At 39.1% G+C, this 12,512-nt stretch overlaps 1 long non-coding RNA gene across 2 annotated transcripts in view; it reads left to right on the top strand.

Moving 5' to 3' along the window:
• LOC130457174 (uncharacterized) overlaps window positions 1-12,512 on the top strand; it is a 42,993-nt gene that overhangs the window by 23,722 nt on the left and 6,759 nt on the right. The window lies entirely within an intron of this gene.

The raw sequence follows: 12,512 nt of genomic DNA, 5'->3' as shown, positions 1-12,512 counted from the left end.
TTTCATTCTTTGGTTTTGTTTTATAGTGTCCTGCTGCCTTGTGAGGTCACTTGATTCTAGTTGTTGTATTCTGGTTCTTAAATACTGGATTTCATCCTTAGTTTTTTGGTCGTCCTTTTCCTTTTGGTTGGATTTTCTTTGGAGGTCATCTTTCATATTCTTCACCTCATCTTTCATCTTCTTTGCCATATCTTTCATCTCCTTTGCCTCATTTTCCAGCTAGTTGATTTTGGCTTTCAAGACACTATTTTCTTTTTCCAGATGACTTATCTTAGTTTTTAAGTTCTTTCCCCAATTGTCTTCAGCCTCTCTTAATTATGTTTTGAATTGCATTTTGAGTTCTTCCAAAGCCTGTATCCAATTAGCTGGGATTTCTGATTTTTCCTTTGCTGGGTCCTCCCCCTCTGTTTCATTCGCTCTTGGCCAAGGACACAAAGAAACCAAATCATGATTTAACAGGATTTATTATTCTCTCCAAACTCCATTCCCAGAGCAATCATCTCATGTTGATTCTTAGGGGAAGGGAAGTTACTCATTCCTGAATCTGCTAATGGCTGGTCATCTGTAGAACAGGAGCACAGCAGCCTCTGTTATCTCCCGACTGTTGCTACCAGCTGTATGAGTTCCATAGCCATCCCAGTCAAAGGCAGAGAAATCCCCATGCTGCCTAGGAGGCCATTCTGGAAAGTATCCACCTCCACCAATGCAGTGCTGCAAAGGAGAAAGATGGCAATGAAAGAACCAGGGGAACCTTATATCTACTGGGGAATCAGTCAATGTAGGGAAATGCATGAAATATCTTGATCCTTACAAGATGTATGAAACATAGAGGTTCCCCAGAATGCTAGCTATCACCACACCTGTAGTGTTCATTCCTCTACTCCTTGATTATATATAATGATTGAACATTTGTTCTTGACTTATTGTAGAGCCTTCCCAGCAGGTATTGCTTTGATTAGCCACAAGTGGACACAGTATATATAATTTTTTTTAATTGAAAATTTTTGTTTAATTAATTTAGAATATTTTTCCATGGTTAAATGATTCATGCTCTTTCCCTCCCCTCCCCCCACCTCCCTCCCATAGCCAGTGAATTTTACATGTGTCATTGATCAAGACCTATTTCCATATTGCACTAGGGTGATCGTTTAGAGTCTATATCCCCAATCATATGTGATCAAGCAGTTGTTTTTTTTTTCTGTAGACACAGTATATATTGACCGCAATCTAGTGATATCATTTTGGTCCTCTTTCACTGAGAAGGACAACCACCAACCAACCAGCCAGTGATTATACTGACTTCAGGATCTAGTTCAAATGCTACCACCTGTGAATTTCAAAATTACTCAACCCTATTTAGACCATTCTTTAGAAGATGGGATTTAGCTATTTCCTGATCACTAACAATAAAGATACTTGGAATAACAGAATCAGGTCTTGGAAACTACAATCTCTATCCTACTCAGGGTAACAAGATTAGGAAGGGCTGCAGCAAAAATCAAGAATTAATTATTTGAGAATATGGCCTTCAACAGACATGTGCGAACAAGGACAGACCTCTGGGCGGTCCTAGGTCAAGCTAGAGCCACCATTGGCACATGTGAGACACAGGAAGTGAGGTAGTGGACACCTCAGGAGTTCTCGTGACTTCCTGTGAGGAGGGAGAGAGGTTGTTGGGGCCTGGTGCTTGGAGTTGGAGGAGCGCACAGACTGTTTTCTCAATTTTGGTCACGTGAGTGATAGGGACTAATCTCTTTTTTTGCCTTGGCTATCCAGGGCCTTGGGCCCTCTTTGGCTCAGCCTAAGCACAGTGGGTATTTAAGTCCTATTTCCTTCTCTCCCCTTTCCCTCTCTCTCTCTCCCTCTAATACTTTCTTCCTCCCGTTTGTAATTAAAACACCATAAAAAAGGTTGACAGCTGACTTGAGTTTTCATTTAGGAATTACATAGCTGAATTCCTTGGCAACCTTAAATTAATATATATCAGTCTTTTAAAGTGATTTCAATATCACACACCTATGGGAAACCTTCCCTAACAAATCAGGTGTTGGTGATCCTTTCAACTAATAAGAGTACACATCTACCTAGTTTTGAAGTAGCTTTCTCAAACACAGGAGAAAGCCCCTTTATTCTGGAAACAGAAAATCTTGCTTTGAATCATGATTCTACTCTTTATTGTTTAGGTGACCTTGGTCCAATCAATTTCCCTTCTCTGGGCTTCGGTATCCTCTTCTGTAGAATGACTTACATCAACCATTCCATTTGGTGTTTAAGTTTAGAATAAAAATGAAAAATTAATTTTAAAATTAAGAATAAGTACAGGTATCCCTTCCACATCATGACTTTCCCCATTGTGGTTTTGATATATCATTAGTTGGCATAAAAAATTAAATGGAAATTTTGGGGGAGTTTTGCAGAAGCCACAGACAATACATGAAGGCTAGCAGATGACACAGAAAAAGTTCAGAAAGTCAGAAATGCCCAAAATATATGTATAATATTGTGTAATACCAATTCATTTTACCTTTTAATACCATAAATAGACACAATTCCTTTTTAAAGTTAGAATAAGTAAAAAGTTAAAGTTTGTGAAAAGAATAAGAGTCAGCAGATGACACACAAAGGCTAGAAATATAGAGATATATCTTTAAAAGTATAGTAATTCATAAATGCATAAAACATGTGGACTGTTATGTATAATATTACATGTATAGTATTTTATTATTTAATAGCATAAAAAGCAACACCTTAAAATTAAATTTGTAGTAAAAATAAGCTGCTGTTCCACAGGCTAATTAGGATTTCCAGTAGGGATATTCAAACGTTATTTTTTAATTTTATTATACATGCTATATGTTTAGTATTATTGGCCTCAAATCTGTTTTTTAATTTTCATATTTTATTTCATTTTTTATTTATTTTTCATATGTCATTTTACTTAACATTGTCCTAAGTACAGCCTATGACCAAATACTTAACCCAAATTTTACAAGGTCCTGTAAACACCCCATAAAAGAAAAAGAAAAAATTCAGACTTCTCTGAAAAGAATGCAGGGGCCAAAAAATTTGATGTTGATTTTCCAGCTCAAGGAGGATTAGCACACCTAAGCTCTGTGTTGTGGTAGGGATGCCTGTACATTGGACTAAGAGACTTCAAAGGACAATGTAAATTCTAAATCTATGACCTAAAAATTATTATATGCTCCCTTCTATTGTTATATATCTCTTGACATCAATGGTCTACCTCCCCAAGGACATTATAAATTCTTTGGTAACAAGAATAACTTTTTTTTTCTTTTTCAATATCATTGTATAGAGGCCACAGCAGCATAGTGGACAAAAGACCAGACTTGGATTTATAAGTTCAAGTCCTGCCTCTGACACATATAAACGTGTTATCTTGGTGAAATCATTTATCCTCTCAGTATTCCCATGCAATGCTCTGAGATTATGAACTGCAGATAAGTATCTGAATAAGTGGAGGATATTTTTATGTCAGGAATTCCCACACAGATGAAATCATAGCTTTAGACAACACATTTGAAAGACTTTCCACAAAACCAATACTAAGTAGATACCGGTTGATAATGACTTTGAGATGAAGTTGTGAATCTTAAAACTACTCAGACTCTACTTTAGAAGATTCGATTAAGCTATTCCCCATTTTTAACAATGGAAGATACTTGGTCAGGAATGTATTGGGAACTTTTAAAATTACTCCAACCTACTGAGACAGTGCCTTAGGGGAAGATAAAGTTGCAAACTCCTGATTGAACAATGAAAAGTCCCTAACTCATATCTTATAGTAAAGCGAAAACCTTAAGCTAGGTCTATTTTTAGACCTAATAATACAAAAAGGTGCTAAGTATTTATAAAGGTTAAATTAGTACCTAAAAGGTCAAGCAACTTACAAAAGGCAAGTTTAACAAAAGAGGTGTGAAGTACTCAGAGGATTTAATCTAACCAGAGAAGGTGAGAATGAAAGAAGATGAGAACTAAGAATGGTCAGTCCTGTGGAAAAGCATCTACTGTGATTGGTGAAAATTTAGGGGAGGGTGACATAAGAGAAAATTTCTTAAAAGGAGAAGTCAGTTTGGGCAATTGAATTTTAGTTTGAAAGTTAGTTGGAGTTCGGAGTTGAAGTGAGGACATTTTGAATGGAGTTCGCAATTGAATTCAGTGTGGAGTTAGACTCTGAACTCAGTTCAGGAGATTCAGTGGAGGACTGGAGCTTGTTTGGGGTTGATCTTGTGGTGAGAGATAAAGACTGACTCGTTCTCCCTTAGGTTCAGGCCTAGGCCACCTGGGCCCTTTTTTACTACTTGGTTATTCTTTCTCTTTCTCCTTTCCTTAATTCCTTCATTTATATTAATTAAAATCTCCATAAATTCCCAGCTGACTTGGGAATTTTCATATTTGGGAATTTCCCATGGCAACCACTTATTTAGATTTTAAGTCAAAACATTAAAATTATCTTTACAGTTTGTCTGAAACCTTTACAGTTTGGCATTTACAGTTTTTAACATTCACTGTGTTAGAAAAAATCTCTCAGGAGCCTTCTTTCAGAACATCTGTCAATTTTTTTAAATGCATGCAATCTTCAGGTCTGATCTTTTGAAAGGAAACTGACTACTAAAAGCTCTAATTTCATCAACAACTCTCATTCTGGGTTTGGCCACCTCTAGATCATACATATATGCACTCTAGTTCTGGGCTGCCCCCAAACCCAGTCATGGGTAGTTTGCAGATGCCCAGCAAACAACATTGCCAAATCAGAAGTTGTGGTTCTCAATGTGACCAAAGTTTGTACCCCAGTGTTAGAGCCCCTCTCGGATTTGGCAGGAGACCTGGCATCCCCAAGAAGCAGTTCCTTCTTTCCAAACTGAGCTCCAGGTGATCACAATAAGATTTCTCAATGGCAGGTTTGAAAACTAGGTCTTGAGATTTTGGCATATTATCACTGACTGAGAAATGCAAAGTCACTGTGTGGAGGGGAAGCTATGAGACATGACAGTGGATGGACATATACTTCTGCCAGGGCAGAAGGTCTACTGTTTTCAGAATGAAAAGATTAGGGCAAAGACCTGAAGAAACATAAACTATTGGAACTTAAAGTCTTTAATTCTAGTTCCCACTTAATGTAGAAAACACATTCATGATATTCCTTCCAGGTGATAGACCTTCTGATAGATCTTGAGTGATGAGTGCTCACTATTAAACAATGCAACTCCCTGTAGTCTAGGGAAGCTGGGTGGCACAGTGCAGAGAACGAGGCTGGGGATGAGGAAGGTTCCTCTTCCAGAGTACAAATTACATCTCATACACTTGCAAGCTATGTGACTCTGGGGCAAATCACTTAACTCTGGCCTCAGTTCCTCATCTGTAAAAATAAGATGGGGGGAGGGGAGAAATGGCAAAACACTTTGGTATCTTTGCCTAGAAAACCCCAAGTGAGGTCAGGAAGAATTTGGCATGACTTGAACAGCGGTTGTAGTTTAAGGTATGGTTCCTTTCTCACATGGACAGTTTACATGCCTAAAGGGGCAGGAAATAGACATTCTTATGAGAAAAGCAGCTTGAATGAGTTCTGAAAACCTAAGAAGGGAACAAACCTTCTTATACATATGTAAGGAGAGGACCTGTTTGAAGGAATTAAAGAACAAGAGCACTGAGTAGTATAAAGTTGGCTAAAGTGTACAATTTGTTAGCAGTTAATCTGATTAGGGCTATTTTAAGGGCTTTGGTTTTTAGTGCTGGAAAACTACAGCAAAGAACTGTTTGGGGACTATGGGATGACTAAATGATGATTATTTTTTTCATACCTGATAGAGATGAGGATTTAGACTTTTTTTATCATTAGGAAGATGTGTCACTTCACACCAGGAATCAAAATGCTTTGAGATATGTACAGAGAACAAAAACCAGAAACAAATGCTAACTTCAAAGAGAACATTCAGACAGTTTTCAAGAAAAGAGCCCAGAGAGGACAGAATATGTGGAATAGAGTCTGACATGAAAAGAAATACAAATAAACTGAGAGCTGAGAAAATCACTTAGATCCTACTCTACAGATATAAGGAAGAGGTGGAGTGGAGGTTTAGATTAGAAGAAAGCTCTCATGTTGAGAGTTGCCTGGAGGAAAGGGGAAGCCACTCTTGATGGCAATAAATATCTGAGCTTGCTTGCCTTGTTCTTTAGAGTCATTTGCAGCCTGAGAGTAGAAACCTTTTGAGAGACTGTCACCACTAAATTATTCTCTGCTGCCTTCTTAGGCAGGACAGGGGATGATTCTCCCAGAGAGCCTGCCTACATAGTTATATGAATCCTAGACTTAAGGAAATTTCTTGTCCCCAAAACAGTGGAATGCAGCTGTTTCCCTACAACTTCTTCATAGTCTTCCCAGTAACCCAGGAGGAGTATGGGAAGACATTTCACAGAGATAGAAGAGATTTCTTGAAGCAAGACAATGCAGAAGCTCAAAAGAGGAGTAGTCACTCTTATAGACTTAATTATTGGTTAGGAATTATTATTGAACCCATGGGGATTGCTACAATTACCATATTTGAGCCAATTAATTCATATAATAGAAGATCAAAAAAGTGTTCAAAAACTCCCAGGGTTTCCATATTTCAGCTACTAATAATGGTAGTAATAACTAACCTGTATGTAGGACTTTATGCCGAGCATAAAAAAGTAGGCACTTTACAATTATTATGTCATTTGATCCTCATAATAACCCCTGGAGGGAGTTGCTAGAATTATCCCCATTTTACAGATGAAGAAAATGAGGTAAACGGAAATTAAGTGGCCTGCCAGGACTCACATAGCTAATGTCTGTAGCTGCATTTGAACTCCAGTCTTCACTGACAATAGATTAGGTGCTCTTTTCACTGTGCCAAGTAGCAGCCTTGATATGGGCTAAAATGTCCCACAAGCCCTGCAAAATAGCTGTGAACAAGCAAAAGAACATGGAAATAAAAACTAGTTGATTAGTGTGGGGATACTCTTCAGATAAGACATATGGGTTACTTAGATTTCCAATTATGAGAAAACTCCTTACACCACATAAAGCTATGGCCTTGCTGGAATATCTCTGAACATGAAGTACAGGTGTTTCAGATTCTCAGTAACAAAGGACTACTTTCAAACAATGCTCAGTTTCCACACTCACTTCCTTCTTTAGAGTATGAGCAGAAAAGAGCAAAATTTGACTGAAAGTTGCCCTCAGATATTCAATATATTCTTAGCATTCCATTTGTATTTTCATCTGTTCCCCCCACTACCACCACCAAACAGAGTGAGTCTTGGGTAAAGTCATGCAGACCAAGGTAGACATAGTGTAATGTGACATCACTTGCTTCAGATCCAAAGGGCAACAACAGCCTAAACGAATGATTACTTCCTGACTGACTAATCAGGACAAAAAGCATTCCTAAAAACCTCTGAGTTTTTTCCACCACTAAGCCCATTCCTTCATTATGGTCAGTCCATCACCAGGGCCATTCCACAACCTTCCTGCTTCCCTCAACACCGCATGCTCCCTAGCCATGCAGATTGCCTGAGCCATTTTTCGGACAAGACCCCAATCTCACCCCGCCACATCAGACTCACTTCATGAGTAAAGAAGACTGTCTTCATTCTCTAACAGGACTTTTGCCTCTTCCTCTGACACTCAGCAAATGCCTCTACTGTGATAGAGGCTGGCACTAAAGAAAAAGTGACAGACTGAAGAGTATATGAAATTGATCACCTCGATGGGGGAGGGGCCCCGGGAGTGGAATCCTGAAGAGAGAAGACTGGCTGGAGAGCAGTGAGGTCTCTCGGTCTTGAGACGTTGAAGAGAGAAGGTGGATAAAGACTTTCTCCTGAGGGTTATCCATTTTTCCTGCTGGTGACTGGAAATCTTTCCCCCCAACACTTCCAAATTGAAGGGACTTTCTGAAGAGAAACCTGAGCAGACTTTACCTCAGCTCCTGTGGCCCAGGGGTGAGTCAACCTGACTTTCTCTCAGGGGGCTCAGGCTGCCGAGGCCTGAGTTCCCCCCCAAACTTGAGGAGGGAGGAAAAGGATTTAGATAGAGACAGGGACCCCTTTTCCCACTTCCCTTTTCCTATTCTTCCCTGCCCATTATTCCTTTTTGATTACCTGAGTGAGTTAACATTAAAAGTTATCTGTTCCCCCAAGCTGAGTGTGAGTGAATGGAATGGAGGGGAGACCTTTTGGTCTCGAGTAGTGAAGGGGGGACAAGAGGGACAAGAGCAAATTGGGGAGAGCAGCTTTAGCTACGAAGGGAAGGCAGAAGGGGGAAAAATCTTCCAACCCCCTCTCCTCTCTCTGAGCCAACCCGTTACAGCTGCTGTCTCCCTTGAACCCCACCATTGAGGAAGGGAGGTTTCTCTTTCCCTCCCTCTCTATACCTTGGGGTCCCAGCTTCCCCTCGGGGTACATCTGTCCCTTCCTTCTTTTAATGTTTTTAAGCAGTTGGCACCCCCAGATTAATAAGAACCCCATTTATTTTAAAAATAGTAAATTTTAGTGACTGTCACCAACTACCATCAACTGTGAGTTGTGAAATTGTCAATTACCACTCCTGAGGCAAACAGCCTCTGTCACTGACTCTGTGGGGGGGAGAACGACTTAGTTACTAACTGCCACTCTGGTCAGTTACAAAACTGAGAGTGTCTATTGTAAAAGGTAGACAGTACTAGAGCTGTCAGCTTATAGGATATAGCCATCTTGGATCCTATCTAGCTAGAAGCAAAGCTTGTGGAGACTACAACCATTTTCTAACTGTTAACTCCTGGCAGTTAGAGCCTAGAAAGATCTAGTGGGAAACATGTTGCAACTAATACTTTGGTCTACTATGCTAGGAATAATTGTCATTTATTGGGGCTACTGCATCATTTATAATACAGTGGCTGGGATGATAGACAATGTTCTGAGGACATATAATTATGGGATGGACATAGTTGCCAATGAACTATCTAGATGTAAATTACCTCTGGCAAATCATACCCCAAGTCTATTTTGTGTTCATGGCAGTGACTAACATCTTAAAGAATATCAAAGCTGATTTTCCAAAAGAAAACTGTACATGCTCTAGTCATTGATAAAAAGATTAGAGACATTGTTTGGTCAGATCCCTCTTATAAATGAGATGTACCAGGATTACATGCAGAAAAAACATGGCATGGGGAAAGAAACCAACAAGGATACTGGGGACATGACGGGACAGACTAATAAGGATGATGTAGTTACCAATACTAATACTGGGACACCATTAGGTGCAGTAGGGGGAAATGATCTTGCAAATAATATACAGGCACAAATTAATGCATCTGCTAACAATTTTGCAAATGCATAAAAGGCTCAAAAGATTATGCCTTTTTGTGATATAGCTAAGGTCACTGATAACTGGCATTTTACATGCAAAGGTTCATAAGTCATTTACCACCCATGACTTAGAGTCTTTACATAACCGTATGCCTAAATTTTTATTAGAGCCTCATCTCACAATTAAAGAACTGAAAAGAGCATTTCGCCTATATGAACCAGATTTTGAGGATGTAGAAATTTTTTATCTGAACTTTTTACACCCCAGGAACATAAAAATTTTATTGAGCAAACTAGAAAAGATTTTTCACTCACGAGCTGGCCAGAAGTTTTTGAAGATCTGGATTTTTCTAATCCAAGATCAATGGCTTATCTAAGAAGATGCCGTGAGGATCTCTTGTAGGAAATGAAGCAATTGCCAGAAAGACCCAATGCATGGGGAAAATTTGACAGATTATCCAAAGAAAAAAACGAACATCCAAGCTCATTTATTGATTGCCTTTTTGAAAAAAACTGAGGGATTGTTAGGTTATAGCCCCAATTCAAAAGAAGCAGAAGTACACATGAGGAGACAATTTCTCAAGGGCTGTGATAAGCACTTGAGGGATTTCTTCAGGAATTATTGCCCTAAGTTTGACATCATCTCACTTAATGAACTTAGAGATACTGCCACCTATATTCATGATAACAAAGTAGATCAAGAAAAAGAAAAGAATGTTCTAAAGAAAAAGCTCCAAGAGACCTCTGAAATGTTAAGGCAGAAAGAATTAGAGAAGGTTACAAACCTGGCTACAATTAAGACATTTAACAGACAAACCACACAGTATAGACAGACACCCCAAAGTCAACAGAGGGTGAAAAGAGATATCAGGACTTGTTTTTTGTGTTCTCGTCAAGGACACATAGTAAGAAACTGCCCAATGAAACATCATTATGAACAGAGCCAAAATAAGAGAGATGGGAAAGGTCAAAATGCATATTATCAGGGAAAAGTAGATAATAAAAAAACTATAGGATACAGGACTCTAATAGCAAGCAGTATTGCTCTCACTGCAGACTGGATTGAAATTGAAATTGAAATTGAAATGAGCAGAATCAGGAGAACATTGTACATTTTTTTTATTTTAAATGACTTGCCTAGGGTTATACAGCTAGAAGTGCCTGAGGTCATATTTTAATTCAGGACCTCTTGAATTCTGGCCTGGCTCTCAATAGCAACAGTATATGATGATTAACTGTGAAGAACTATTAACAACAAGGCAAAGATCAAGGACAACTCTGAGATTCAAGACTTTTGTCTTATAGCTAGCATTTCTTTTTTTAAAACCTTTATCTTAGAATCAATTATGAGTATCAGTTCTAATGCAGAGGCAGAAGAGCAATAGAGATTGGGTAATTGGGGTTAAGTGCCTTGCCCAGGGTTACACAGGTAGGCATTATCTAAGGTTAGAGTTAAACCCAGGTCCTCTTGACTCCAGGCTTGGTATTCTATCCACTATATTACCTAGCTGGCCCTAGAAGCCTATTTTTAAACTGTCAATTTTATGTTAGGATAAGGCTTTACTCCCAGAATATGTGGTATATCTCAGAGCTTTGATTTTTCATGGTGTTATTTTCTGCACTCTGTCTAGGACCTTTTTGCCTTTCTGGTCCTTCCAGTTTCAATAGTTCAGGGCCAGGCCACTGTTCCCCACCTCCCCAACTCAGTCCTCAACCAGATGCTCTTCTCTACCCCTGAGCCATGACCAATGCCTTCAGCAATGTTGCCACGGTAAGCACTCTTTCTCCCTGTAGTCCTTCTGGCAGCTGCAAGTTTCAGCTCATCTTTATTCCCTGAAACTAAAACTAGATATTATGTTCTCCTGGGAGTGACCACAGCCAGCATGGCACTTGCCCTTCTCACCCTCCAGACTGGAACCAAGCTGATCTGATCAAATTGTCTGGGGCCAGTGATCTTCCTCTGATAAGTCACTCAATCCTCACTCTCCATCCTTGCCCCCAACAGGAGATGTAGTTCTGGAGTGATCTACACAGCTGACACCAGGGCACATTCTTTATTGATTAAGTGGTATCAATACTTCAGTCATATGAGACCAAGACCCTGCAAGGTTAGAACCTTCCCAGTATCCTTCCAGGTTGCCTTAGGCTAGACTTCTTGTTCATCCCTATTCATAAGTATTTCCACCTCTATTAAAGTTCAGTCAAAAGCATTCTCCTAAATTATTAGTGGAGGAATTTAGAGAACCAGGTAATCTACTGAACTATTCCATTGTCTTCCCAATTAAGCTCATTCTCTATTGCAGCATTGGTAAAGATTTTCAAGTTTGCATGCCCAAACTGCAAATTCAAGCTGCCTGTGAACCCCACACATTACCCCAAAGAGAAGAGGAAGAGCATGTTTTGGGCAGCTGGAGAGAGAGGTGGGGCATGCAAAAAATGTCCTCAGGTGCTGGGAAGGGGGAACAGGGCAGGTCCTCCATGCCAGCTGAGCACATGTGCCAATACTTCACCATCACTGCTCTATTGAAAAAGCCTTATTGGTTCAAGCATGTGACTATTAAAAAGATGCCTATCACCACCTAGTGGCAATACGTCTTAGATAAAGAAAACCTTAGATAAAGACAAATATCTTTTCAAACCTAAGTCTCTCTCTCTCTCTCTCTCTCTCTCTCTCTCTCTCTCTCTCTCTCTCTCCCCCTCCCCTCATCATTCCACATGCAACCAGCCTTTTTTTATATTCTATGTTGTTGTTAAACTATCAACATAATTGACCATATCTATAACTAAATCAAATGAAATCATATTATTATCTCCATAGATGCAGAAAAAAAACTTTTTAAAAAAATATAATACACATTTCTATTTAAAAACACTAGAACCCCGGACTTCAATCCTCAGAAATACTTGGAAGTACCCAGAATCCCACATAGACCAAAAACAGAAATTGTATTTAAGCTGACTCCCCTCCTACTTTGCGTCTCTTGGCTTCCACTTCTAGGGACAGGTGGCTCTCTACCTAGCCTGAAAAATGTAGGTTGCATGTGCTTTCTTATTTTATATTTTCTTTATTTCTTAATCTTTAATAAACCTCTAAAAATATAATACTTTTATTACTAGAAACTAAATTTTAATCTTAACAGTTTTTGCAATCTAATGAGACAAAAAAAACCTCTCAATTT

The sequence above is a fragment of the Monodelphis domestica genome, chromosome 2, assembly GCF_027887165.1.
Source record: "Monodelphis domestica isolate mMonDom1 chromosome 2, mMonDom1.pri, whole genome shotgun sequence".
Taxonomy (NCBI): Eukaryota; Metazoa; Chordata; class Mammalia; order Didelphimorphia; family Didelphidae; genus Monodelphis; species Monodelphis domestica.
This window is presented reverse-complemented; position numbering and strand designations above follow the sequence as displayed.